The sequence below is a fragment of the Paralichthys olivaceus genome, chromosome 3 (genome assembly GCF_024713975.1).
Source record: "Paralichthys olivaceus isolate ysfri-2021 chromosome 3, ASM2471397v2, whole genome shotgun sequence".
In the NCBI taxonomy this organism is placed as follows: domain Eukaryota; kingdom Metazoa; phylum Chordata; class Actinopteri; order Pleuronectiformes; family Paralichthyidae; genus Paralichthys; species Paralichthys olivaceus.
Window position 1 is genome coordinate 19,062,435 of NC_091095.1, and position 27,185 is coordinate 19,089,619.

Genomic DNA, 27,185 nt, shown 5'->3' on the forward strand with positions numbered 1-27,185 from the left:
AGGGTCCTTGGTGGCAGAGAGAGTATGCAGCACTGAGAGACAGAGTAAATGAGTAATTCAGAACTGATTGATTGTACAAGAGAGATGGAGAAATGAAGAATGAGAGAGTGCAAAACTGGGAGAGAGATAGAGAAGGAGAGACAGATAAAAAAGGAACATAGATTGCAGAAGACGGGAAGAAAATGAAAGATAGAGATGTGATAGATAGCGAGAGAGAGGGATTCGGGGGGGGCAGAGGTGTAGTCACTTCCCAAACCTTTGCTGGGGGGTTATGAAGCTAACACTCCTCTATGAGCTGTTTGTGTGCTGTTTATGCACTTTTTTCCATTCCCACCCCTAACCTAGTTTAACTTCAGCCATCGCCTTGGGCTTGTGGAAGAGGAGTGGCAGCAATACCAGGTCAAGCCCAGGGAGGGGAAAAGCCCAGTGTTTAGTATTCCCTGAGTGTCGGACGCAGAGAGACAGGATTAGATGGAGGGGAGAGAGAGTGTCTGGTGGAGGCAGGGCGGGGGTGTCTGGAGGATGAGACTTAAACATAGGTAAAGCTGATACTGGGCTAAAACCTGTATTCTTGAAAATATCTTTATATACCATAAACTATAAACTTATCCTCACTTCCTCCTTCTTTATATATAAACTCTTCCCCGCTGTATTTTTTTCTGTATTGAGGATTTGGTATGTTTTCTCTAATATCTTTTTGGTGTGGTATTTATTTCAGCCATTACTGGTTTCTACTACACCCCACATGTTAATTTCCATTTCATGTAATTTGTATTTATGTTGAATTAAACTAAACAAGCAGCACTCTTCAGGAATGAAGACAAAAGCTGCAGTAGTCAGGTCTCGCCGATACACTATCGTGGGTCTGTGTCAGCCGTCAATCAAAAAAACATGTTAATTATTGTATGCAAGGGACAAATCATTCCAGGTTAAGTGGCTGAAATGCAAATGGGAGAAAGCACCAGCAAGTTCACATTTGTCAGTAATATTACAGTGACAAAGACCAAAAACTACAGCTAACTATCAAAAGAAAAGGTGGAATAAAACATACAGGGCTCTGGGGATTGAATAAATGAGTAACAGAGTTCGATTCTACTTTGGAGATGATCTATAGTCAGATGAAATGTCTGAGAAGCAGCAAGTCAAATCAAAGGCAAACCAGCCTCTCTCTGAATTACCAATTAAAAATTAAAATACTTGCGTAATACTTGCGTGCGCTCAGGGAGATAACAGTCTGATGGAGGAGAGCTCCATGAGTTAGTGACGTGCTGAGGGATTTTCTCGGCTTAACACTTTCTTTTTTGTCATTACACCATTGTAGGAGATTTTCTTGCGTTCACATCTAACAGCTCTGAAAGTTCATCTTGGCCAATCAGAGAGATTGCATGACCACATTTCTGGGTTGTTCTTGTCTCTGTCATTGAGTCTTGGTTCTCTTTGTTGTTGGTGAACTTTCAAACTGTTTTGCTTTCATAGTGAATTGCCTGGTGACCCACAGCTCTTGAGTTCACACTAAGATTAAAGGTTGGTGCCCACTCCTCTCTCTGTGTGACTTGCTCCCGCAGTTCGGTTATGAGGTCGAGGAGGTGATGTTTATTCAATGTGTGCTAGTGGCCCACAATGGGATGCAACCTGGACATTCCAGGCCGTTGGCTCCTGACTGCAAAGAGGCTTTAAGGTTCAAAGGTGACAGCATCAATATAATGCTTCAGTGGCCATCCGGAATATGAGGGGTCCGTTGACTTGCTGCCCACTGTGTTTTTGAAAACTGTTGTGGAGAACTGGTTGGGTGCAAAGTTGTGTTGTTAGTCAGAATTCATGTGAGGGTTTGAGGAAAATGTTGGTCCGGCTGGATTGTCTTCTCTCAAAACCTACAAGGAGCTTCACCTGCAGAGTTGCTGTAGTGAAAGTAAATGTAATTCATTGAACACTGACCATTTTGCAGATCTGTTCAGAATGGCCGTTTGCACAAGAAATGGATAGACAATGGATTCTCGGCACAGGAGGCAGTTATACTTTACTTATAATAGTTTGCTAATGCAGTGTATATGCTACTGTATATGGACCTATTTCTTTTAAGCTGCTTTCAGACATACTCTGAACTCCGGATACTCCCCTGAAGTTCTCCGCAGGGACTGTCTCTGAGAATGTCAATGTCCACGTCAGTTCCTTCGATCATTCTCTGCAGTTACTCTTGCCAGCGCTCTAGTAGAAACGCCAGATCATGTTTGAATGAGCCCATGGGAGAATATAGCTGGAGATTATCCACCACGATTGACCGTGAGTGAGTGGGCATGTTGCACACACCTCAAACGCAATGGAGGCAAAAGTACACTGACGTAGATGGCAGTTTGGAAACACAATGAGATTTGAGAGCTTTTGGGGATAATGGCCGTCGTCTGCGCTCATGTGCTGTAAACAAAGGCACCAGATCTCTACAGTGGAATATATGTTACGTCCTGCCTCCTGCCTGCAGCGCCACCACTTGTCTGAATGCTCCGGAGATTCCTGTGTTTGGTCTGAGCGGAGAATCTCCGACTGAGTTGTTCATATGTGGAAGTCAAACTCTGCACACAATTGTGCATGTCTGAAAACGGCTGTAGTGACATGTCCCGCACTCGAATATCTTATTGTTCTCCTACAATTCTGCATGTGTGTCAATGTGCGCATTGAATTCCAATGCAGCCATGTGTGAATACATACTGTATCTGAGTGCAGCTGGTGGGTGTCTGTAAAGAGGTGACATCCACGCTGACTCCAGGTGGCTGCTCAACATTTCCTTACACTGTGATATGTAGATTTTCTTTATCTCCACTCGTACTACACATGTCACATCACACCCAGACAAGCATTAGTGTGAATTCATCTTCATTCCTGCACATTCCATTTCTCTCTGCCCCTCCATGTCTTGCCCTCTGTCTAATTTGTGTCTCTCCTCCTTTCCTCTCCTCCGCCCCCTCCTCCCTCCGTGTCTCTGAGGCCAATGGCCGAGACAGGTCTCCACGATGCGGTATTGATGTGGATGGATAGTTAGCTCTTCCTCCACATATAGTCCTTCCTGTCTAATTAGTGTTGAAGGAGAAGAGCCTGTCACTGTGTGTGTGTGCGTGTGTGCATGTGGGTGCATGCGTGTGTGTGTGTGTGTGTCCTAGCCTCTGCTCTCTTATCTCAGAGCTCTCATTAACCAGGCTTTGTTTTCCTTAGCTTCATTAGCATTCCCATGACAGCGCCCGTTACCTTGGTTCTAGGCTAAATGCTCGGCTAAATAGTCAACATAGGAAGTCAGTCTGCCCCTTTTCATTAACATTAGCCTGTTTACATTGTCAAAGTGTTTGTAAGTGCAATGACACAGTTTCCCCTAATAGCTCTTAGGGTCTACATATCAAGTATTTGCCCTAGGTCTTCTCCTTTTAAATAGTGGGAGACAAATCATCTCTCCTGCAGAATATGTTAGTCATGCTTTCACCTTTGGGTGTATCTGCTTGTCTGTGCCCAAAAGGAATCTAGGCTACTCTATTACCATGAAGGCAGCATCCTCACAGACATTGTTTCCTCCAGGTGCAGTTTCTAATATCACTCCCTGGCAAGAATGCAGAGAGAAAACGCAGGAACGGAACATACGGGGGAAAGCACCAGGAGGGTTGCTGATCCACAGACAGACCGTGGGGGAGGGGGAGGGGGAGGCAGTAGAAGTGAAAAAAATGGAAAATGGATGAGTCCAGCAAGAGGGGTCCCAGTATATGATCCTCATTAAGATGAGGTCTTGGCATGGGGAGAGTGTGGTGAATCAGGGGGGAGATATGTAAAGGAGACTCTGCTGTGACAGGCAAACACCTGCGCTAAGATGTCACATGAGCCAGTCGTGCAACTATACCATCCATTTGTAATGATCGTCATGGAGACCGTATAGCCACGAGATGGGGAGAGTATATTCAGCAGTCCCAGAGGAGGGGTTCAAAGGCCACCCACTCTGCATTTACCCCATCCATCCTCTCCTTCCCTCCAGCTCCCGCTGTAACACACCATCTACCACCACCACAAACAGCGCTATACACATCAAACACTGCTCCTCACTGATTGTGCTCTTTTCTGCATCATTTTTCAAAAAGCATGCAATATGTTTTTATAATGATGCCCGTCCTTTCACACTGCCATCCATTCATTCATTTATTCATTCAAGGTTTTTCCAGTGTGGTATGAAAGTTATTTTATAGCTGACATAGTGTAAATTAGTTTGAGATGTGGAATCAATGTTAGTGAATGTTCAGTCCATTTATCTTCAGTCTGAAGTTGCACCAGTGTCTCATTGTTTTATATTTGTGAACAGAGACAAGTTTTTTTCTGTGACCTTGTTCAGACCTGCTATTAACATCCGTCCTAAGAGATCCCATCACAAGTGGACAGCTCTAAGTTTGTCTGTTCACACCTGACTTTAAAATGTGTCCTGAATGTGTCTCCTGTGATCACTCTTGATCAGATCTCATCTGTCCACTTTATATGCATCAATAATCACATTTTGTTTCAGTTTGGAAACGCTGCTGGCCCCATTTCAGTTTGAAATATATAAAGATATCATAGACACTCTCAACCCCCTTCTGATTGGGTCTTTTCAGTCAAAATGTAGCCTGATTCGCTTCCCATCACATGACCTGCCAGCAGAAAACAGTGTATAATCAATTACAAGCATTGCTGACCCTGTTGTGTTTGCTAATATAAATTAAATTCGGTATTTTACGATGAGACAACTACTTAACTACGTAGGAAACAAGTTACTATTTGAGTAATCTGCAACTAACAACCAAATGGTCCCTGTGTACACCTCCACATGCATGCCCAGTGTACGTGAGCAGTCACAAGATTTGCATTTTCGGGCATGTTAGAATGCATGTTGATAAAACAGATACAGATCCAAAGCACTCCTGGGGATGGAAATAGTGAGTATGTAAACTCAGTCTGTGTCTGATGACAATGTCGGTGTGTGGGCGTAAGCGTGAGAGAAAGAATAAGTGGAGTCAAGAGTAGCTGACTGAATAATGAGCTGCATGAAGATCTACAAGTAGAAGGAATATTTTACCCATTTCAAATATTCATATTAATATTAGTATTATAAAAAATATAATAAAAAAAGTATTGATATTGTGGCAATGGTCACATACAAATGAACTAATGGACACTGAGAAGCTGAAAAAGTTCGGGTCAGAGGATGTCGGCTGAGTAGAGGATCCTTGATATTCTGTATTGGCACATGCCCCAGAACACCTTCCATTGTGATCTGACTGATCAGATCTCAGGACGCATTGAAAACTCATTTGGGTGCGTTCAGACCTGAACCTAATGACCATAAGTGATGGGATAACTCAGGACAGTTAATACCAAGTCTGGACAGGTCTGTTTCTCTGAATTTGTTTCCAGTTGTCTTAGATGAAGGTACTTTTTTTCCACTTCTCCTCACTGTGAACCTTCTGTTGTTAGGAAGAAGGTCTCAAAATACAAAATAATTAGGAAAGCACGGTTCAGAAGAAGTGAATGTCCTCTTAAAACAGAGACATTTTAGTGTCCTTTGATTTCTTTAAACGATTCAACAGATACAGTGCAGATGATTCAGGATTTTCCTTTACTGTACATTTCTGGAAGTTTGCACCTATGATAAAATAAATTGATTAATGTTGAATCCAAATTCCTGCCACACTGGTGCATTATTTACATTTTGCATTTTTACTGTGTGATTAATGAGAATATTTTTCATCTTGCACACTGACTAAAAAACAAAATATCAGATGGTTATTGCTTTTTTGCAAGAGCTTTTGGTTTGTACTATGCTAACATTATTCACATTGATATCAATATGCAGGCTATATTGCTATTGTCGACCCAACTGCATGGTTACAAAAAAGCTCAAGGAGTAACAGGAGAAAAACTTTGGACAATCTGAAACCCTCTTCCATGTGTACATCAGAATCAAAGAGTGGAGCCTTCTCTATAGCCTCACATTTTGTACCAGTGATTTTGTAACAGTGAGAAATCTGTTGTAGAAGAGACGGAGAGCGTTCAGCAGACAGTGGACTCAATCATCCATGATGTAATGCAGCCACAAGACATGTATTTTGAGTAAGAGCTTCTCCTATCTCTCTGTCTCCTCTGTCAGATGGATATTTCTCAAGGATTGAGAGCAGTGAGACAGATGTGAGTAATTATGAAGAAAGCTGTCATACCTTCTATCCATCCTTCCTCATCCTCCTCTTCCTCCATCCACCCCCTCTTCCCTCTCTTTCTTTATCACTTTTCACTCCCCTCTCTGTAAACCACCCACTAAACTCTGTCTGTCAGCAGACTGCTGCTTATATCCTTGCAGAAGCTGAAGTGGTCATTATTCACAGCTTAGGCAATGGCTGTTTGCTGTGAAATGGCTCACAGTATGCTAACATGTGTTCAGAAATGCAGTTGGCATAGTGATTAGCATAGCTATTTCACATGTTAACCCGTCGCCACCTCTCTCAGGACCCCTACAGTCAGACCTGACAATATACCCATAATGAAAGGACACACATTTCCACAATGTAGTCATTTCCCTCTGTGGCAGAAATAAAGCAGAAGGGAATACTGTGACTCAGATTCATTTCAGAAAATGAACAGGAATGACTTTCCATTTTTCTTTTCCTTCTTGTGTTCGCCTCCCCTCTTCCATCTGAGCATCATGTTTTCTTTATCTCAGTATCACTTTGGCCTTTAGTCCACAAAACATCCCAAAGGATCAATTCAGTAAATGGACAAGCCCTCCTACACACACACACACAGAGCTCACAAAGTGGTGATATAGTAATGTTATTTCAACAGTCTGGCCAGTGACCCCTCTAAAGATGATCCCAACAGTGGCTGTGTACTCATAACCTTAATAATTCACACACACACACAAACCCACACACACTGCACTCAAACACACATACAAATACAGACACACCAAGAGAAGGTCTAAATAATTTACAGAGAGAGACGTCTAGCCCTCAGCATGAATAAGTAAGCGGCAGCCCACTGGCCAATAGTGCCCCTCTGTCTGCGTACACAGTTTAATCAACTCATAAATATTGCATTGCTTGCTTACTTGATAGTCTCACCAATTCTGTATTCAATTTTGTTTTCATTTAACTACCACTTAACAAGTCTACAAATTGTGGTGTTAAGAGTCAGAGCAGGGATGCCTCACCACATGCCATTAATCAATGAAGAAATGAGGAAATCTAGATGTTTAGTTGATTGTTACTGTAATTTAATGACACTATATCTGGCTCTGATCTGCTGATTTAGTATTATTTAATATATTTAATATTACCTATAAAAACACTTGGTCCTTTCCCACCTACCTTGTTATTATGGCTTTAAAAACTCTTCAGAACTCTAACAAGTCCCAGTTTGACTGTTCTCCTTCTATAATTCAGTCCTACTCTAGATAACACACACTCAAACTCGCTAGGGTTGTTTTTGAATCTGATTATTTTCCTTTTTCATGTGTATATGTAATTCAACTTTCAAATTTCCACTTTTGTTTTCATTACATTCTCACACTCTTTCTTTAGTGACAAGAAAGGAAAAAGCCATATTTGCAAAATAAGAGAGTAAGCATTATAGTAACTAATACAATTACTACAACCACTTAGTATTAACATCATCATTGAATATAGACAATAAGTGCCCAATTTTAACATCGCCCCCTTTACTAATATTATTTGCAATAAAAAACTATCATCATTAGTCTAATATGGAGAAAACATGAATAAAACGTGTTCAAGCAGGAACAAGAATTTAATACAGTTAATTGTATCCACATTTATTTCTAATTAATCTACAACCAAACACAAACGAGGTGGGTGCCAGGAGAAAGAGAACAGCACAATGCAGATTCCATATCACAATAGTGGCCTAATAATAATTCGATGAGTAATTGTAGTAGTGGGTGTTGACCAGGATCAAGGACAGTATAAATGGTCACAGTCACAGATCCAGACTCTGCAGCGGAGAGAAAAAGAAGAAGAAGAAGTCAAGTTAGTAACGTGCATTAATGGGATATAAATGTGAACAGATTAGTTTCCAAGTATTGATTTCCTCCCAGCATATAGTTGGCTATTTAATTAGACTGTACATTTCCCAAATTAAATCTTTATTCTAAAGTGCTTCAGTACACACAGGAGACATTCCGCACTCACACAGCACATAAAACAAGGACTTTAAATTAGAAAACAATTACAATAGTTATTGTGTAACTGCAGGATCCTGGAGTTACAGCAGGTCTGACATATGGAGGAGGACCTGGAAAATACAGCAATTCACTGGTGTAGTGGCATTCTGAAAAAGATGCTGGCTGAGTAGTGTAGATGTTTTCTGGGCTTATGAGCTGTTTAATGTGAAATCTGAAGCTAATAGATTTGACTCTGCTTTTTTTTTTTTTATCTCTTCAGTCATAAATTTCCCCCCTTTTTTCTTTTAGTACATGCAGTTTGTCTGAGCGCTGTGATACAACTCCTTTGTAAGGGAAGACTTTTATTGTGTGGTGTCAGGGGTTGAGGGAAACAGTTTCCTTCTACTGGGGTTTTTGGTTGATGTGTTCGTCTACCACAAAATAAAATCCACCATCGTAGCTCTGTTCCTGTGATGCTGCAGGTCTGGGAGCATTGTGTTCCTGTTATGGGGATGTCTCACGTAACTCAGTTTTTTTAGTGTGCAATATAAGTCTTAAGGAAATGTTCTGAATCTTACCTTGAGTTAGGAGAAGAGCAGGTCGCTTTAAGTTTAGTGAGAGAAGCAAAAACCTGAAAGGCAGAGAAAAGTTATCCTCAGTAATGTTAATTCTTTTTAATTTGCTACATTTTTTGGTGTAAAATCAGTATTAGTGATGAAATAACTGAGAAAACAAGAAACACTATCTTCTCCATCACTATAGAGAAAAAACTATAATGTTATATTCATTTCTCTTCAGTTTAGGATGAAACTATCTGCTCTCCCACCTGCTTGTTCCCTCACTCTGACTTGGTGGCTTCTGTTGTCAGAGCCCTGCATTTGTCTGACATCTTGGTGGCTTAATTGTCAGGGGGTGATGTTTGCTACGGCAGCACAGATCACGACAATTAGTATAGCCCGAGGAAAGAGGAGGAGGGAGAAGAGTGGCAGAATCAGTGGAGAATCGATAGAGAGCAAGATTTTTGTCTCACACAAACGCACACGGACACACACACACATACACACACACACACACACACACACACACACACACACACACGTCTTTCTCGTGGACGCCTTCTCGCAGCAGGAGCTTCTTCTGTACTCCTGCAGTTATCTTCGAGGCTGTAAGGGTCCCATTATGTTAGTAATTAAACTATCCATTAGATCGGTTTTGCAGACGCTGGAGAACCTGGACTCCTCACTTCATCCTCAGCTCCTTTCACATTAGAAGCAGCTAAAAGGAAATGTTCATAATTCTGACTGTAGAAAGGTTCTGCAGATGAATCTCTGTATGCACAGTATGCATGGTGCGTAAAGCAAGAGAGAGATCGCTGCATAAAGGAATGAAGGGAGAGGGGTAGTCTGGAAGAAGCAAAGAGATGTAATGCAACAGGGGAGAATAGAAAGAGAGAGAGGTAAAAGGAGACAGAAAGCGAAATGGCGTAAAACGCTGAGTGCAGGGTGCGCTGCATGTCGGCGGGTATCAGGGGGAGTATTTGGTGGCCGGGAGCCAGTATGAGTGAGATGAGGGGAGGCGAGTGTGCAGAGCCAATAAATTACAGACCTTCAAGCCCCACTTTACATTAATGGAATGTGCAGCACTGCTCTCTCCAGTCGGCCGCTGAGATTAAAGAGTGCGGAAATGGCTGTGGACAGGCTCTCCCTGGCCTTGGCTCTCTGTGTGATATGGGCCTTTAGAAACCCACAGAGTGGCCCTGTGGTGCACGGGCCCATGAAGCAGTGATGACTGTGCACGGAGATCCAGACTGAGCATTTTACTTATAATATCTGTCCCAACAAACCGAACAGGATGTATTTGCTTTGTAATCACAAGCAGGGAGCTTTGACGCGGCAGAGCCAGAGAAGGTGGTTTTTAGAGCATCAGCAATAATGGTAGAAAATCCTCGCCTGGGTTGTTTATGTGAAATACTGTATTAAAGATCAGTTTCTTGGAAAGTGGATACACCGCGGTACACAGAAGATTTCTTACAGATTATGTGGGATAAAGTGTGCGAGTATGAGAGAATGGTTGAAGCATATCCACCTAAACCCTGCTGCCTTTCACAGCCTCTAAACCCATTACCCCACCATTCATCTCTCAATTGAACTGTGCCACCGCTGTGTCTCTGCCTGTCTCCTGGTGGTTTTACACTTGTTTGATGGAATCAGATGCATCTGGGAAGATTCAATTAAAATGCTGTTGCCTTTCTTAACTACTTCTCATCGCTCGCATGTCTCCTGCCAGTCTTTTAAAGTGATTACACACAATTATTTCAATTAGATGTCAGGAAGTAGTGCCATCATCATCAGACAGTAATCAGGTTGTGGTGGAGCAGTGGGAGACAGAAAGCGACAGCTCATTCTCTTTCATTAAAGATGGAAGAAAACATCGCTGAGGGTCTTTGGCTTCTTTTTTATTTTCCTCGCATTTTCACCATGTGGCTCAGTTTTAGAAGTGCGGCAAAAGACACTTTCGCACCCCCGTCAAGCTGTTCTCATCTCTGCTAATGAATGAAATCCATTTCTGGATCTCTTTCTGAAAGATGGATGAAGATGAGGCATTGAGGGAGACTCAAAGGAAGACAATAGGCCTCCTGTTGTCTCCTGGACAGAGTCGAATAGAGCGTCAAGAGAAAGAGAGATTATGCAAAAGGCCTTCTGGCTATACTTTACAGTAGTGAGCAGTTATAATAACATGTGATTGGAGTCCTCCTGTTTCGCTGATGGTTTCAAATTTAATACAAATTGAGACAGATATTTATATCACATGTATTAGCTATACCACTTTGATTTGATTGGTTCACAGGTTGGGTTAATGTTAAGCTTACACCCCAGACAGGTCACCAGTTTATCACAGGCTATGTGACCTGTGTTCAGACATGAACTCCAGACATTATCCAGACTTTACCTTTCACATATGAAGAACGCAGCAGAACATTCTCCATGTCAGACATGTTCTCAACAACAGGGAAATGTCTAAATGTTTAGGCAAGGGTTGGTGCCTGGGTATACTTTGCAGGAGGCAGGAAATATTAAACGTATATTCTGCTTTGAAGTTTTTGTTTACAGCACATCTTCACCGGCATCAGCCTTTATCACCAAAAGCCTTCAAATCTTGTTGTCTTACCAAGTTTATTCCTGTTTTGCATCTGTTTGCATGTTAGAAACTTCATCATTGCTCTCACTCGTTCACAGTGAATTCTTTCTGCATAATCCTGCTGTATTCCCACATGGACTGACTCTGACTTTTACTTGAGCTTGCAGGAAAAACTCCAGAGAATGTCCTGAGCAACTGCCTCAGACATTTGCATTCTCACATACAACGGGAAAAACCAAACAAAGACTTCTTTATACTTGCTTCTCTATGTTCTCCCATGTTGTTGAGCATGAGTTCATGAGTTGAGCTGGTTGTGATTGGTTATCGGGGTCTTTGTTTCTGGGCCCTCATGTGTATGTTGTCCTTGAGGAGCTGAATATCTTAAAGCAGCTCCAGTGGGACTGAGGTATGGTTACAGAGCTGCTAGTGCAGGAGCTGCTGGGGCACTGTGTTGTGATAACACAGGCTTTGCAGGAGGAGACACACACAGCATAATGAACACCCCACTGCCCACTGCAGCACACGTGGTTCATACAAACACGACTGTGAGTGAGTGTGTGTGTGTGTGTGTGTGTGGTGTGGTGTGGTGTGTGTGCACGCACATGCATACAAACTCATATGCAAACACACATGCTTTCACATAAATTGCCTGTTTTCCCTCTAATCCCTTCTTTCCCTTATTGTATTATTTTCATACATCATAGGAGACAGTGCATACATGAAAGTGTGAACACACTATTCTGATGCAGCCCAGCACTCTGCAGCACATGCTTGGTTGCTTAGCTGAGGCCGCGCTGACTGCATGTCTTACAGCAGCATCAGTATGCTAGGGGCATGGTCCTGTGTCTGCACCACTCTCCCCCCCCCTTCGTCCACCTCTCCTTTATGCCTCCCTCTACGTTCTGTCTTACCCCATCACTCTCTCACTCGACTGATCTCTCCCTCCATTCCTGATCCGTCCCTCTGTCAGCACACAGATTTAGTGCACAGAACCAGATTTGGGCTACTTAAGCTCCTGTGTATTCATCCCTTTACTGTTTTTAGCCTCCTTATCTAATCTTTGAATTGTCTGTGTTTTCCCTGTAGTCCCTCTCCATTCCACTCCTCCCTCCACTTCATCACTCCCTGCGCTTCATCCTTCAATACGTCTTTGCGTCACTGCTGGCTGCGCTTTTGGGTTTCGGGTCCAAGTGAGAGCTGCATGCTAGGCTAATTATACCATTATGATCAGCCCTATTAGCTTATGTTGTTTTTCTGCCTCTTCTCTCCATTGTATTGTAATCAGGGGAAGGGTCCATTAATTGCTCTGCTGATGGCTGTCATCATCCACATTCCTGTATGTCTGACACAGAGGGGTAAAGTGTGTGTGTGTGTGTGTGTGTGTGTGTGTGTGTGTGTGCGTGCATGTGTGGGTCTCAGTGGGTGTCTGATGGGAGGGTGCTCAAGTGTGGAGGACTCATCATGGGTTATTAGGAGCATGCAGGGGGGCCATCAAGCATGTGAGATGGAGAGATGGTGGCAGCAGAGAGAGAGAAAGAGAGAGAGATGGGTAGGAGAGAATCATTCTTAAAGCAAACTAGTGTTCGTCCGAAAGTGTCCGCTCCTGTCCTCTTATTTACTTTCACAATAAACAATAAACCTTTTGTCAGAAGATTGGGAAAACTTTTGTTGTTATAAATAATAATTATAATGTAATGAAGTAAACTGCCACACCTTCTTCAGATGTAATAAAACAACAGTAAAAACATAACATGCCTCCATACTGCTTGTGTGGTTTCATCCAAGTGTCCGTAAGCCCCGACATTCATATTCAACTCGTAACAGCATAATTTACACCATGTTTGAAGCCTATATGAGTGCATTTTCATTTTTCGGTGAACTATCTGTTTAAGTGATGAATTACCTGACAAGGACCATACATTTTTTAAAAATACAACTCTACAGCAGCTATGACATCAGCAGGGTCATTTTCTGAGCCATTAGAAAGCTCAGTCTATCTATACAATGGTTTTCACCTGCTCAGCTCAACCCGTCACAGCTAGTAAATTGAGTGTGGTATTTTTAAAAATGGTGGAGCACTCCTTTAAGTAAATGTTTTTCTGTCATAGAAATGTTTGTAGGATGAATGAGTGGTGTTATATAGTATTTATAACAGGCTTGAAATGGGCTGACCATCACACTTAATCACATAAAACACATGCTGGCCTATATGTCAATGGCCACTGTTAATTTCCTGCACAGCATCATCACAGCACATGACAGCCGAAAGGGCTAAAGTACAAGAATCTAGACATCCTCGTACGCCTTGATTAATTCATTTCATATTCTGCTTGCCTAGAATGAATGTGCAGTTAATATTTAATATTCCTCCGCTTTTTCACCAGATTGCAACATGACTATAAGCGGGACACGTAGTGGGTGTGCGTGTTTGGGAGGTGAGAGCGAGGGCAAGAGAGGAAGGCAGTGTGAAGGAGAGGGGGCAAAATCACATATTTTGTAAATTGCATTGTTAATACTGTTTGTGCTTACCAGTAATGCTAATGTGAGGGTTAAGTAATAGAAATAGAAGAAAAGAAAATTAGATTTGAAAGAGACTGGGGGAAAAAAAGGAGGTGAGTGGAGTCGGGGAGGATTAGGAGGAAGGGGGGAGGCAGCCGTGCATTACCATATGTAGTTCAGTGTGGGGGGTGAAATGTGTGCTGACACAGTGTATTGTTGTGCTTCTGAGCAGCACAAGAATAAACATAGAGGAGCACCTCCAGCTTTATTTTCATGCTATACGAAATTAGAATTCACTGTTTTCATTGCTGCCACGATGAGAGACTCTGCAGTGTTTTGGATTAATTTACACGGAAAAAAAACACAGGGAGCAGATACAGATTTCATATCACATAATAAAATCATGGGAAAGTTATTATCGTTCATAATTGGAGCCTTTATTAAGTCTGCAGTAAGGTTATGGGGTATTTATGGTGTGTATTACAATAATTTACTAGATTCACAGAGACTCTGGATAAGTTACCATGATACATTACACTAAACCCCCCACACCAACACACACACTTTACCATCTCCCTTTTAAAGCTTATATCCTAATTACACTTCTGTAAATACACAGAAGTCTCTGCAGATTTACATAAGCAGCTTTCAGACATGCACTGAACTCCACAGATCCTCCGGATTTTCTAAGGAGAAGGTGCGTGTGTGAACGTAAATGTCCAAGTGAGAGCCTTCGCAGTTTCTGTGAACTTCTTCACTTCCTGTCTGCTGCACCCAGCGGCTCCACCTCTCGCCTGAATAATGCGGAGTGTGCATGTGTGAAAGGCAAAGTCCGGACCCAATTCTCCTGACTTTACCTGCTGGTCATGCCTGAAAACAGCTACAGAGAAGGGTGTTATGGTCATGGAGGCCAGCACTGGAGCTGACTTGCAAACCTCCCAAACCTCAATGACGTGTTGCATGTGTGTCAAAAAGAAGCTGACTGAGGTCCAGGTTTCTTTTGACTGAAATGGATATGCAAACTAAAATCTGTAGCCGAGATAGCTCTTATTCCAGCAGGCATTGTGAAAGCAGCACAAACCTTCCAAGTTTAACAGTTTAAATTTCTGAGTCTTTCCAAGTTGACAACTTCTTTGGTGTCTTCTACATGCATGGTATTTCTTTCCATCCTGAGATATTTGTATTCTTTCCACTATTGCGTCCGTCATTAGAAACGTCATCAACACGCCCGATTGGGCACTATGAAGTTTTCCTGCTGTAACCTCGCACGTTCTCACTCAGAGATCCTCCAGACATTTTTACGAGGGCGCTACCAGGTAAAACATGTGAATGTTTGGGGGCATTTGACTTGGAACATTTGCATTCTCACATGCAGGCCCTCTGGATAACGTCAGGAGAAAGCCTGGAGTTCAGTGCATGTCTGAAAGCAGCAAATTGTGGATCGATCACCACTTTGTTTTTAGGTTGTCTCTCACATGACATGTGATAGTGATCATTGGGTCTTCATGAGCTTAAAAAATGTGCATGAATTTCCATGGGATTATGTAAAGTGTGAAGAAAAAGTGGGACTGAGCATGGCTCTGTGTGCTCCAGCTGCACCACACCTACAGTTGTTGCAGTACTAGTATTGTGAAGGTGCATAATATGACGTAGGAGCCAAAGGGCAGATGGAGAAGTTAATTAGAGTCCAGGCCAGCCATCCCCACCTTCTGACCCATTTCCACCCTCTCCCATCATCCCCCTCTCCTCATCTGTCATTCACAGTCCCACCATCGCTAACAAGCTTATTCTGAGCCATACATTATGGCTGCCGCTGTACCTTATTCTCCATACACTGCAGCTCCACTCTTATTTCCTTCAGCAGAAAGAGGGAGATGGCTATTCGTTCCCACCATGTCTCCAATTAGATGCCTCTCTATTCATCCTTCTGTCAATCCTCCCTCTTCTCTCTGTCCTCATTTCTCTCGTCTGCCAGTGTTGGAAGCAGGTTGTAAAACAGGCTGCCTTACTCAAATGGAGACAAGCCCTGCGGTAACCGTAGTTTTGTCACATTAGCCTCTTTAGTCTTTCTCTGTGTGTGTGTGTGTGTGTGTGTGTGTGTGTGTTTGTGCGCGTGTGCGTACGTGTGAGACATTAGCCCCGAAGTCACAGGTAATGATCTCATCTCAGCTAGAACCCCCACCCCACACACACACTTGGTCTTGGACACACTATCTTTGTGAGGACACTCAGTGACAACATGCATCCCTAGTTCATTACCCTAACCTTTACATTACCCGTAACCTAAACCTTATTTTAACCTAGAAGTACACACACTAAGAGGTACGTAGGTGAACATTTGGTTCTCTAAAGGATGACCTGAGCTCAAGTGTTTTCTTAGCAGGATTATTCAAAAACTACTCAACCATTTTTCATGAAATTGTTGAAAAGGATGGGACATAACCAAATAAAAAAAATTCCAGGTATTTTTTTTTTTCATTTTTAACATTGTGGTCGTTTTTCAACCTTTTCATTGCTTTCTCAGAGAACAATTTGTGGATCTTGATGAAACATCAGGCTTGTTTATGGGAATGATATTAATGAGTAAGTGTTGTTGCAGATCCAAATAAAAATCTGTATCTTGTAAATTTAAATGTGATCTCAGAAGGGGACTGTTGGACCTTGGTGGAGGTTTGAGCTGTAACAACATCATTTTAGTTGTTAATACTCTGCTTCTCTCCTCCAGGTGCATTTTCCTTCTTTGAGAAGAAGTGATATGGAAACCAGGTGTGGTGACGTTCAGGTATGTTTAAAATTCTGATTGCACACTATCATATGTCTCTCTGCTATTTGTTTTGTTATTTGTGTTATCTTTTGTCCAAATGCTGTGTTTGAAATCCCTATATGGTGCAATATTAACCCCTGCAACATTATTAAAGTTGTACATTGTGCAAAATAAGTTGCCCTCTTTGATTTCCATAATGTAATTGATAGTGTTATCCTCGACATGTACAATTTGGACAGAGGATAAATCAGTTCACATTGCAAATTGTAGCAGAGTGAAAAGAAAAATCAAATCTACATCAGTCCCGAACTCAAATGGAGAAGAAAATAGAACAGAAACTCGCATCGAAGAGTCTTCTCCACAAATCACATAAATCACACAGAAATCTCAGTGAAACAACAGAGAAACAATGTCAAAACAAACCAGGGGGCACTGAGGCAATAAGACACAGCAGCTAGAGAAGAGTGCTGCAAACAACAGTCAAAAACAGAAGCATGGAGAAACAATTTGTTAAAACCAGCTGACTTTGTATCAGCCCTTGCTTTTAGAAATCAATTCTGTGTTGGGAAACTAGATCACATCTTCAAAGTTTTCATTTGGCGTTGTTTTGGGGAGGCTGCGGAACAATAACGGGTTGTTTCATTCAGAGTTCAACAGCCCGTCTGCAGCATGTGATAGTACATTTGTTTAGCTTTGAATCCTGCAGCTCATCCACCTGCTATCAGATCTGATGTTTTTTAGCTGTGAGCAGCCTCTCCACCCCTCAGACACCTCACTGTGATGCTTTTATATTCCTGGCTCTCCATTTTTCTATTTATACCCACTGAGATGAGCAATGAGCCCCAGGCAGCCCTCACTCACCAGCCACGTAGACACAGGCGACACGGAAACACACTTTTTCCCCTCACACACACACACACACACACACACACACGCACCACAAGTTAAGGCTGAGGTGGAGGTTAGAGTGTTTCATCAACAGTGTGTCTGACCATATGAACTAAAGTAATGCAGTGAGCTGAGTTGTCAAGCCTCAGAAAGCACATTGATGACTGGAGTCCCTGCTGTGTCCTTGCTGACAGCTGCATGGCGTCATAGGAAAAGTACATTTGCTGTGACCGAGATCTGTGTTTGCAAACATGGAAATGTGATAAACAGGAGAGTCAAGAGTGTCTTGGCAGAGTCAATGAGAGACGCATACTGTAGCAACACTGTGACAGTAATTGGGGTGATTTAATGAGGCTTTGGGACTTTCAGTTGGTAGCTGTGATCAAAGCAAAAACATTAAATATTTTTAAACGTGACAACTCAAGTTTTATAAGAATTTTAAAACTTACTTGGCTTTTTTCCCTATTTCATTACCACAGAAATAGCATGAGTGAGTGAGTGTGCAGGTCAGTCCTGACGCCACATGAGAAATCTGTTTTGCTGGTTTTTTTGAAGCTGTAATTAACTCAAGCAATCAAAAAACAATTAGCAGTGAGCAATTAACCTGCATGGTTTTCGTGACCTCAACTACAAAGTGAGGTTTTCACATTTAAACATGCCTGCACTTGTATACCTGCACATATCTACACATACAGACCGGCACGCACATGCACGAACGGAGAAGAAATTGAGCTGGAGTACTACTGTGTAACTGAACCAGTTAAAAATGAATGAAGAAAACATCCACCAGAAACAGTCCATCCTGCATAATTTATTATGTTGAGAAAACACTGAAACTGTGTCAGTTTGACTTGTTCCACCTCCTGTGCCCTCTTTTGCTCATTCTCCGCCTCCCAGTACGAGCAGCATCCCTCCCTTTTCCCGCCCAACACACACACACACACACATCCACACACACACACACACACACACACCACACATATGTACACTTACACTTGCACAAGCCTTTCCTAACCTCTTTACTTGAGTGATTCAGAGTTAAACAGAGGTCGAGCAGGGTCACCATTCTAACTCCTCAGTCTATTGGAGCAGGAGTTAGCCAGGAGTATAATGTACAGCAGGTCTTCTCATTTACACTTCAATTCAAACTGATTTATGCTTGTATATTATATATATTAGTATATAATATTTTATTCATATGATGCATTTCTTTCATTAGGATTTTAGAAGAAATGGTCTGGAAATATCTTTCACATTTGGTGTCATAAACATATCTTTTTCACATCTATGAAATTAGGATGAATCGATGTCTCAAACATTGTCTACTATCTATACATTGTCTCGACTGTGGATATTTTCTAAACTGATGTTTTCTCCTTTGTTCAAAGAAATTCTCTGTCCACACAAAATGACTACAAACGCTCAAATAAGCATGCCAGGCCAGTAGGTGGCGATGGGGTCTATATCAACGATCCAAATGTCAAAGAAAGCTGTGGTCTAAGTAATATAAGACGAGCTAGACACCCGTGAATGCCAGTAATGTGGTTCAGTGATGCTAAATGCAGCTGCAAACTTGTAATTAGACCTAGCGGTGCTAACCAAACATAGAGAAACCAGTATGTATCCGCCATTGTTGTTTTGTTTTGTTGCATGCAAATTACGCAAAGCAACAGTGGGTAAGCATGAAGAAAGCTGTGACATCATAGCATGTACACACAGATACAGAAACTCAAGTCTCTCAAGTGTGTTTTAGTGACATAAAATGCAATGAGGCTCAAACACTGAGGAAAAATATTTGTTTTGCAAAAATATACACATAAGTGTGGACAGGGCATTAGTGATTCAATTTAAAAATGTTAACCATGTGGCTACATGATTCAATGAGGTAATATCTGGTTTTCTAATCCGTTCTTGCGTCCTTGATGTGCCCCACAGGATATCCAACACCTTAAATAGAAACTGAAAGAACAGAGTACAGAGGAAGCTCAATGACCTAGATGTCTTGTATTTTTCTTTGTGGTGGATAGCAGCTTGGATTTAGAGAGAATGGCATTCAAGCTTCATCAGGGGAACAATACTTCCTGCCCCAACAAGACTATTGTCTAAAGTAGAGACACTTCTGAATCAGCTGGGGAAAACTTATCTTAATTGATCTCACAGCATCGTGTGCAGCCCATCTCGTCCACAGAGATAGTGTCTGTGTTGGTTTGACAAGTTCTCTTTGAGACAAGGGTCAACTTGATGTAAGGAAAAACAAAGTTAAGTCTTCACCACATGTTTTGGTATAATTCTATGCTTATGGTGTATGTGGAAGTCAGTTTGTAGTTTAGAGTCCCCTCTGTTACTGACCCTGCTCTGTGATCGATATGTGGAAGGACAGAGAAAAGAAAGCAAATATTCTTACTTTTTTTTACACACCGATGGATTATGTTCTTATTGTGTTCTGGTTGTGTATCTGTGTCATTTAGAAATTCAAGGTTTGGCAGTGTAAGGGGGTTGTGTGGCCAGAGGAACCTAAAGACAACCAAACTTTTAATAATTATATCATATTTTCTAAGAAACAGACCTTTAAAATGATTCACTGAGTAATTTCCATTCCCTTCACCGTTTAAACACGTTTTACATAATTTTTTCTTAATTTCGAGATGAAAACTAGTTTCAATTAAAACTATTTTCTTGGAAAAGAAAATCAAGTTACTAATGTTGCTGCCACTGTCGTCAGCACTGCCTCCTGTTAATCTTTTCCCTGCTAATAACCTCATTTAATTACTTCTCACACATGCACAGTATATGTCTATTATGGTACATGCACACATTCGGAAAACACAAATTATGTATATGGTTAATGTATTTGTATGTTTGTTATGTCTAATCTTTTAAAGCCCCAACCGTAATTGTCTTTCTAAACCCACTGGAGCCACATGGAGCCTGCTCTGGGTACAGCTGGTGGCTGCTTTTGTAGTGTATGTAAAACCACTGAATCTACACAGCATCACATTACTGTCACGTTATCAGAAAAAATCTTTTAAACACTTGGTGCAACACTGTTGCAGCTGCACCCTTTAATTCCCCTCTGTTCAAAAGGAAACCGATGCATGTTCACATGTCCCACGTCTCTCGCATGTTCCCACACGTATGAAACGTGTTGATGAAATGTGATGGATTCTCCCAGAGGCAAAAGCCCTCAGTTTAGTGATAGTGATAAAAACGTAAACATGTATGACGTTTCAACGGAACACATCTTCATATTTAATCCCCCATGAGTTAACACACATACACACACAAACACACTAGCTCCGCTTCCCTTGAACCAACTGCGCACAAGTCAACCTGTCACCTAGATTTAAGTCGAGATCATCCTAAGTCATCTCCGCCGTCATCTCTTTTTCAGTTTAATCACATGAGAATGCAGGAAGAATGATCTGTGGCTTTGTCAAAACTCCATCTTTGTGTGTTTTCAGATTCACTATATTTTCTCTCACCTACATCATCTCCCCCATGCTCTTTTATGCTCCTCACATCTGTCATACACCTAATAACCAAATACATAGATATGGTCGTGCTGTGATATTTTATGAGGGGGGGGGGGGGGGGGGTCCGGCCACGCAGCGTTGTTCCATCTGCCTCAGGCCTTCCTTCACTTTAACCCACTCACAAACGCCGCCCTAGTGTTTGCAGCTCAATAAGCAGTGTGGGATATAGGGAAGGGGAGACGGGTCACTGTGTACTTGTCTGTGCATGTGGGTCAAAGTTAATCAAATTCTGGTTTATATGTATCACTCAAATTCACCTCTAGACATACTGATGCCTTTACAAAGGAGACTGTCATTTCCAGGCTTCAACTCATGTTTGATTACAACGTTATGTGACTGTAGCAAGCCATGCAACCACACAGCTGTATAATTTGAAAGTATGTATATTGCAAACCATTGCTGCATTTTTAAAAATACATAGAAACATAACTGAGTAGTCAATCATACACTGTATATTAAAATAGATGTCATTACAGCTCCTTAAAAAGGCAGAGCATCTTGATTGCCACCTGGTGGCTGGCTGCATTATAATCCTGCCCCCTCCATGTTAGCAGATGGGACATGAAGCAAATCAAAATTAAAAGAACATGTCAAATAGATTTTTTCATAGATGGTTTCCATCATTTTAGGTTGTTCTAATGGATGTATGACCAAGTATTCATTATACCTGCAAGTCTGTTGAGTAATTTGATGCCAGAAAAAGGTTTGTGTGTGTGCTGTGTATCCTGTGTGTGCTGTGTGTGTTGTGTATGTGCTGTGTCAGTACGCAATTGGTTGGATGAATGACCAATACGCAAAATATGTCTATCAGATGCTCTACTGCGCAGACAATTACAATGTCTTTCCTGCTGCAGAGGAGCTGCTGTTTGTTGAATCTTACAATTTCTGCACCTCATCAAAAACTCTAACTATCCCTCTTTTTTTTTTTAACCTTTATTCAGGATAGTTTAATTGAGAGGCTACCTCACAGGAACACCCTGATCATGTTCACACAGTTATTCACACCTGGATGCTGCCCAGTACAACCACAGACTGACCTGCTGACCACTGAGCAGCTCCACTGGAGCAACTGAGGTCTTGGGGTTTTGCTCAAAGGCACCACAGTAGTGCTGATAAGAGACAGATAAGTGTTATTGTCCACTTTGTAGAGGGACAGATTAGAGCTTTGGGTTCTCTGGTTTTCATATTTGACCTCTTATCCTAATATGCTTGTTCAGTGTGAGGCAGGGGTCATATTAAGTTATTAAACACATATATAACACTGCCTCTCATGCAATGGTTGGAGCTGCTTCTCTTTGGTGAGACGTCTGATGTCAGATGGTAGTGATGATGGTATAGCTGGTTTTCCATGTTTGTGTCAGTTTTGCTTCGAGTTTTTTCTAAAAGCAGAGACGCAGACTCCCCTGCATGTCTCTAGACCTACAGTTTATAGAGCTGGAACAGAGGCAGACTGGAGCTTCTTGTTGCTTTGCAGCTCAATGATTTCATGTTTCAGGTTGTCAGGCACATCAGCCGCTTCCACATTAAACAGCTTAACAAAGATGCTCAGTTGCTTTTGTTCACTTTTCATGTCCCAAAACCTCTCGCCAAATGCCTGAAGGAAAGCAAACTCACCAATGTATTCAGATGTCTTACAAGGCTTTTGTTCTTTTGGAGTTGGAAAATGCACAAACAAAATCAAACAAATCCTCACCTTTGATATTGTCATGCATATCTTACAGGGACAGTAATTCACAGCGTGTATTTAACTCGGCAGTGATCCCACGCACAAAAATCAATAGTTGTGTGGTGTTTCAAACGTTGTTTGTTTCATCACAGGGCAGAGAGAAAAACTTTGAATTTCTTGTGTTGTCCTTCAGTGATTTTCAATATGTTGTAACATATCAGTGAACCACTCGGCAATGTTTTTTTAAGACTCACTGGGACTTTGGAGTCATTTTTCTTTGCTCTGTAGCAGCTCTGCAGTAGCCGCTAGACTCCTCCACAAATTCTCCTTCTGAATGAGTTTTCAGCTTCTTGGCTTTCAGCTGCCTCACCATAAACCTTTCCTGTGTTTCCTTGTCTCCATCAGAATGTGTTAAAGAGCATTTATCCATGAACTCATCCAGTTTAGCTGCGTGTTTCCATCTGTGATGACATCGACATTGGCCTTTTTCATCACTTCTTCACAGGTAGTGCAACATTCAGCATCTACTTTCCCTTTGACACCCAACTGCAATATGGGTCTTGGTTTGCTGACAGGCATACAGCCTTTTTATTTGCAGGATTATGAAAAAACTACTGGCTGGATCACTACGAAACTTGATGTGGTATAGGTCACGGGAGACCCAATAACATTTTGGTGTGGGTCCTGATCAGTGGACAGAACCAGTTTTTCTTTTTTCACTTTCTTTTAACATTGCAAGTTTTTTTAAACAGTTTCGTTTATTTTTCAGAGAAGGATTTGTGAAAATCTGGTGTATTGAAGGGAATGATATCTATGAGTGAATGCATTTTAGTGCAGATCCAAATAAAATTCAGGGTGCCATTCTAGGTATTTTATTTATTTTACTGCAGAAAAATAATTGCTGTCTTGATTTTTTTTCTATTCCTGGAGCCAGAGGTTCCCCATTCTATGTTTACTTTATTGTTGCTTGAAATGTTTCATGCTATGTGTCTTTAAGTTCTAACCAGGCTCACTTCATATCCAATGATGATCTGACTGTCATCTACTAGCCCACTGTAGTGCAGAGCTGTGCTCAGGCAATTAGAGTCCTGCCTTTGTTGCCTTTAACGAGTTTGACCCGTTTTGCTGATAATATGCAGAAAATTCCATTTTGTCTCCTCTTCCATGTTTTTCTCTCTGTCTCTTGTCTCTCTGTCTGTCCCGATCCTTTTCTTTTTTTTTATCCTTTAGCTTTCTCTCTGTCCTTTTCTCTGCGTGTGTGTGAATTAGAGGAATCCTAATCCTGTGAAACAATGTTTTGTGTGAATAGTACGTTGGAGCTGACCTTCACGTTCTCACTGGAGATAAATTCCATCTGGACATTCCCATGAATTACCCAAAAGAAACATTTGTGTGTATGTGTCTGTAAAAAAAAAAGTGCAGTATCAATGCGATTACACCTATTCAGGTGTGTGTCTATGTAACTGGCATGTGTATATGTGTTTGTCAGTTTGTGAGACGTGAGAGGAAAGAGAGAGGCAAAGATGTTGACTTGCCCACTTGAGCATCCAGGAGTTATCTGTTCAGCCAAGCTGAGACAAGCAGACAGAGAGCATGTGAGAGGAGGAAGGTGAGTGAGAGATAGTTACTGAGGGAGGGAGATAGACAGGAGGCCTCTGCACAGATATAGAGGGTAAACTACAGATATACAGGCCGGAAGAAAGAACAAGGACGGATAAGATGGTGGGAGGAGAGACTGGAGGGACACTTGGGAGGAAGGACAGTAACCCTGCTGGGTTTGTCAGAGTGATGGAGGTGGTGTGGTGGAGAAATAAGTTTATTGAGAAATTTGAAGTATATCAGATAAGATGTGAAAAGATGAACTTTATTAATCGGATTGAGGGAAAATGTTCCTCCTTACAGCAGAAGCAGAATATGAGGGAAGGATCAGACATAAGAGGGAGAGAAAAAGAAAAGCATCATCAGTACGTGAGATAGAATACTTACTTAAAGTACTTTTAGTATTGCTAAATTGTGAGAGAAAGAAAAGTTCTATGTGTGTGTGTCAAGAATTTAAATAGGTTCCAGAGTATTTATAGAACATGGAGATGATATTGATATGTGTCTAACAACTCAAGACTCAAGTCACTGAACATCACTCATGCTCATAACTTATATGTATGCTATAGCTCTGAGGATAACAAATCTAACCAGTGATGATGGAGACAAACTGAGTTAATAGACGTTCAGACTGTTGGTGGAGGCCTGTTGCTTGAGCTAAAAGAGAGACATTGATCCAGAAAGCCTGATTGTTTTTTTTATGCTGATTCAATGCTTTTACACTTAAGTTATAACAACATCAATCTTTTTATTCTCAGCCTCAGTGATACAATACAAAGTAATCTGCTTTGCATGTGAACTTTGAATTTGATTGGCCAATGCAGTGCCTTGGCAAATGACGATGCATTGGACCAGCTCTTTAGCGGAATTATTTTCATTTTAACTTGTTGACTGTGATTGTTGTTTTCAAGCAAATACTTCAATTTATTTATCTCATCTCTTTCATTCTTGGCATGTGTATTACAAATGGTCCAAGAAAGTGCAGTTTCCACATTTTTGTGGTTTGGGCACATGATACATTCAATATTAATATACTTTTGAATAAACAGGCGATCAGCACTCTGCCGCAGCGGTGGCTGGAACTCATTAGCAGCGAGACCCTCACTTAACCCTAACCCTCATGACAGCCTTAATGACAACACGCACGATCATGACAACGGCAACGAAGGATTCACAGTTCAGTGTTTTGTGGATCAAGTCCCATGGCCAGTCTCACTTTCATAGTTCCAGAAAGAAAGCTGGAACCAGCATCACCACAGGCCAAGTGAACAGTCCATTCCAAACAGGAACAGGCGCTGTACGAGTTGTGTATAAAATGATCGGACTGCATCATCTGATGCATACTGAATCTTGCGTCTTGACCAACTTTGAAACTAAACCTACTTTCCTGTTGGAACGTGAAAGAAGAGGAGGTTTAGTTAGATGAGTGTTTTGTTTCCTCCAGTCTTTGCAGAGATCAGAAGAATTGTGTCCACACTGAGGATCCTTAAACCCCCTGACAGTAACACTCCACATCCGGAGAAGACGAAGATCTGAGGCGAGGAAGTGCAGGAGGAGGTGCAGGGAGGGGAAGCGAAAGGAGGAAATATGGATTAAAGGGGGTTAGAAGAGGTTAAGGCATAAGGAGAAATGTAGGAAATACGTGAAACAGAAAATGTCACGATTCACGTATTGTCACGATTCACTCTCAAAATCCAAAATGTTCTTTTCACAGTTCTAGGTATATTTTAAATATTGTTAAGTTGTGGAAAGTTACGTCTGTTCCCACTTACAGATCAAACTGGTCAGACACCATGGTGAGTTAGCCAAGTCTATGACTCACACATTGATGTGTACAGACTGCACGACTTAACTGCAGGTGGTTAACCAATCAATATTCTTTGCTGAATGACTGGGTGAAGGCTGCTGCATGACTACTGCTTACGTGCAGTCATGACTCAGAGAGTGTGTGTGCCGGTTTTTGTCAGCGTGACAGTGCAATCTGTGATGATGTCAAACTTTGGACAGCACACTCATCCTTTAGCAGCCTCTAAACTACAACTTCCACACTCTCTGATTCAGACATGCTCAAGTTTGATGTCGCCTCCTCAACTTTTTTTAAATCCCTCCATCCATCCACCCCTCCTTCTCATGCTCCCACTCTCTCCTTCTTTCATCTCTTCTTGCTCATTATAGTTTTGTTAACATAGGCTACATCCTCTGTCTCCCTCATCATCCCCCCACCCCCCCACCCCCCTGCACTCCCACTCCTTGAAAGCTGGAAATCAGGACAGTTCAGCAGGGGAGGGGTTAAGAGGAACCCGGCCTTGTGATTGGCTGCCGGCCGGCGGTCTGAACCAGCCTACAGAAAAGAGGTAACCAGGCAACCTCAGAGAGGGAGAGAGAGAGGGTGAGGAAAGGAGAGGGGGCAGAGGAGGAGAGAGGAGGGGAGAGAGAGAAAAACGCGCTGAAAGAAGCCTGGCATAGTTTTGGGGGGATTGTGGAAGAAGATGTAACGAAGCTCGGAAGCGCTCTCCCAGGGATGGAAAACTGGATTAGTGTCCCTGCTGAAACACACTGTGGATGTCTGAGCGAACCAGCAGGAGATGCGCGGCAATGAGTGGATTCTAAAGCCTTGTCACAAAATGGGAACTAACTGCTCGTTTTTGCTGTAGTGCAAAGGTAAGTGCGCCGGTGCAAACAGCCTGGGACGGATGCGGCGCAAGTGGCAGATTGGGTCCTGTGCACGGGGCGCGCGCAGTGTGCACTTTGAGATTGGTGTGCGATAGTTGGAGCAGGCCGGTCTGAGCTGAGAGGAGCCTGTGGATTCACTGTCTGGTCACTGCAATGATTTATCCAGAGCTGGTGCTGCTGCTGGTGCATCGGGATTCTTACTGTGTGCGCCCTGGCGCGCGTGTGCTGGGCGGTTGTGGGGGGGAGTGACCCCCC

The 27,185-nt window shown here is 42.1% G+C and overlaps 1 protein-coding gene across 14 annotated transcripts in view; it reads left to right on the forward strand.

Annotated features, from left to right (window-relative positions):
* dab1a (DAB adaptor protein 1a) overlaps nucleotides 1-27,185 on the forward strand; it is a 230,413-nt gene that overhangs the window by 130,686 nt on the left and 72,542 nt on the right. For 4 of the 14 annotated variants that reach the window (XM_069522354.1, XM_069522343.1, XM_069522342.1 and 1 more), the window contains one exon: nucleotides 16,533-16,589. The gene's annotated coding sequence lies outside the window, so the exon portion shown is untranslated. Of the gene's footprint in view, nucleotides 1-16,532; nucleotides 16,590-26,613; nucleotides 26,919-27,185 lie in introns of those variants that run through there. The other 10 variants (XM_069522341.1, XM_069522347.1, XM_069522348.1 and 7 more) reach the window with 6 other exon arrangements.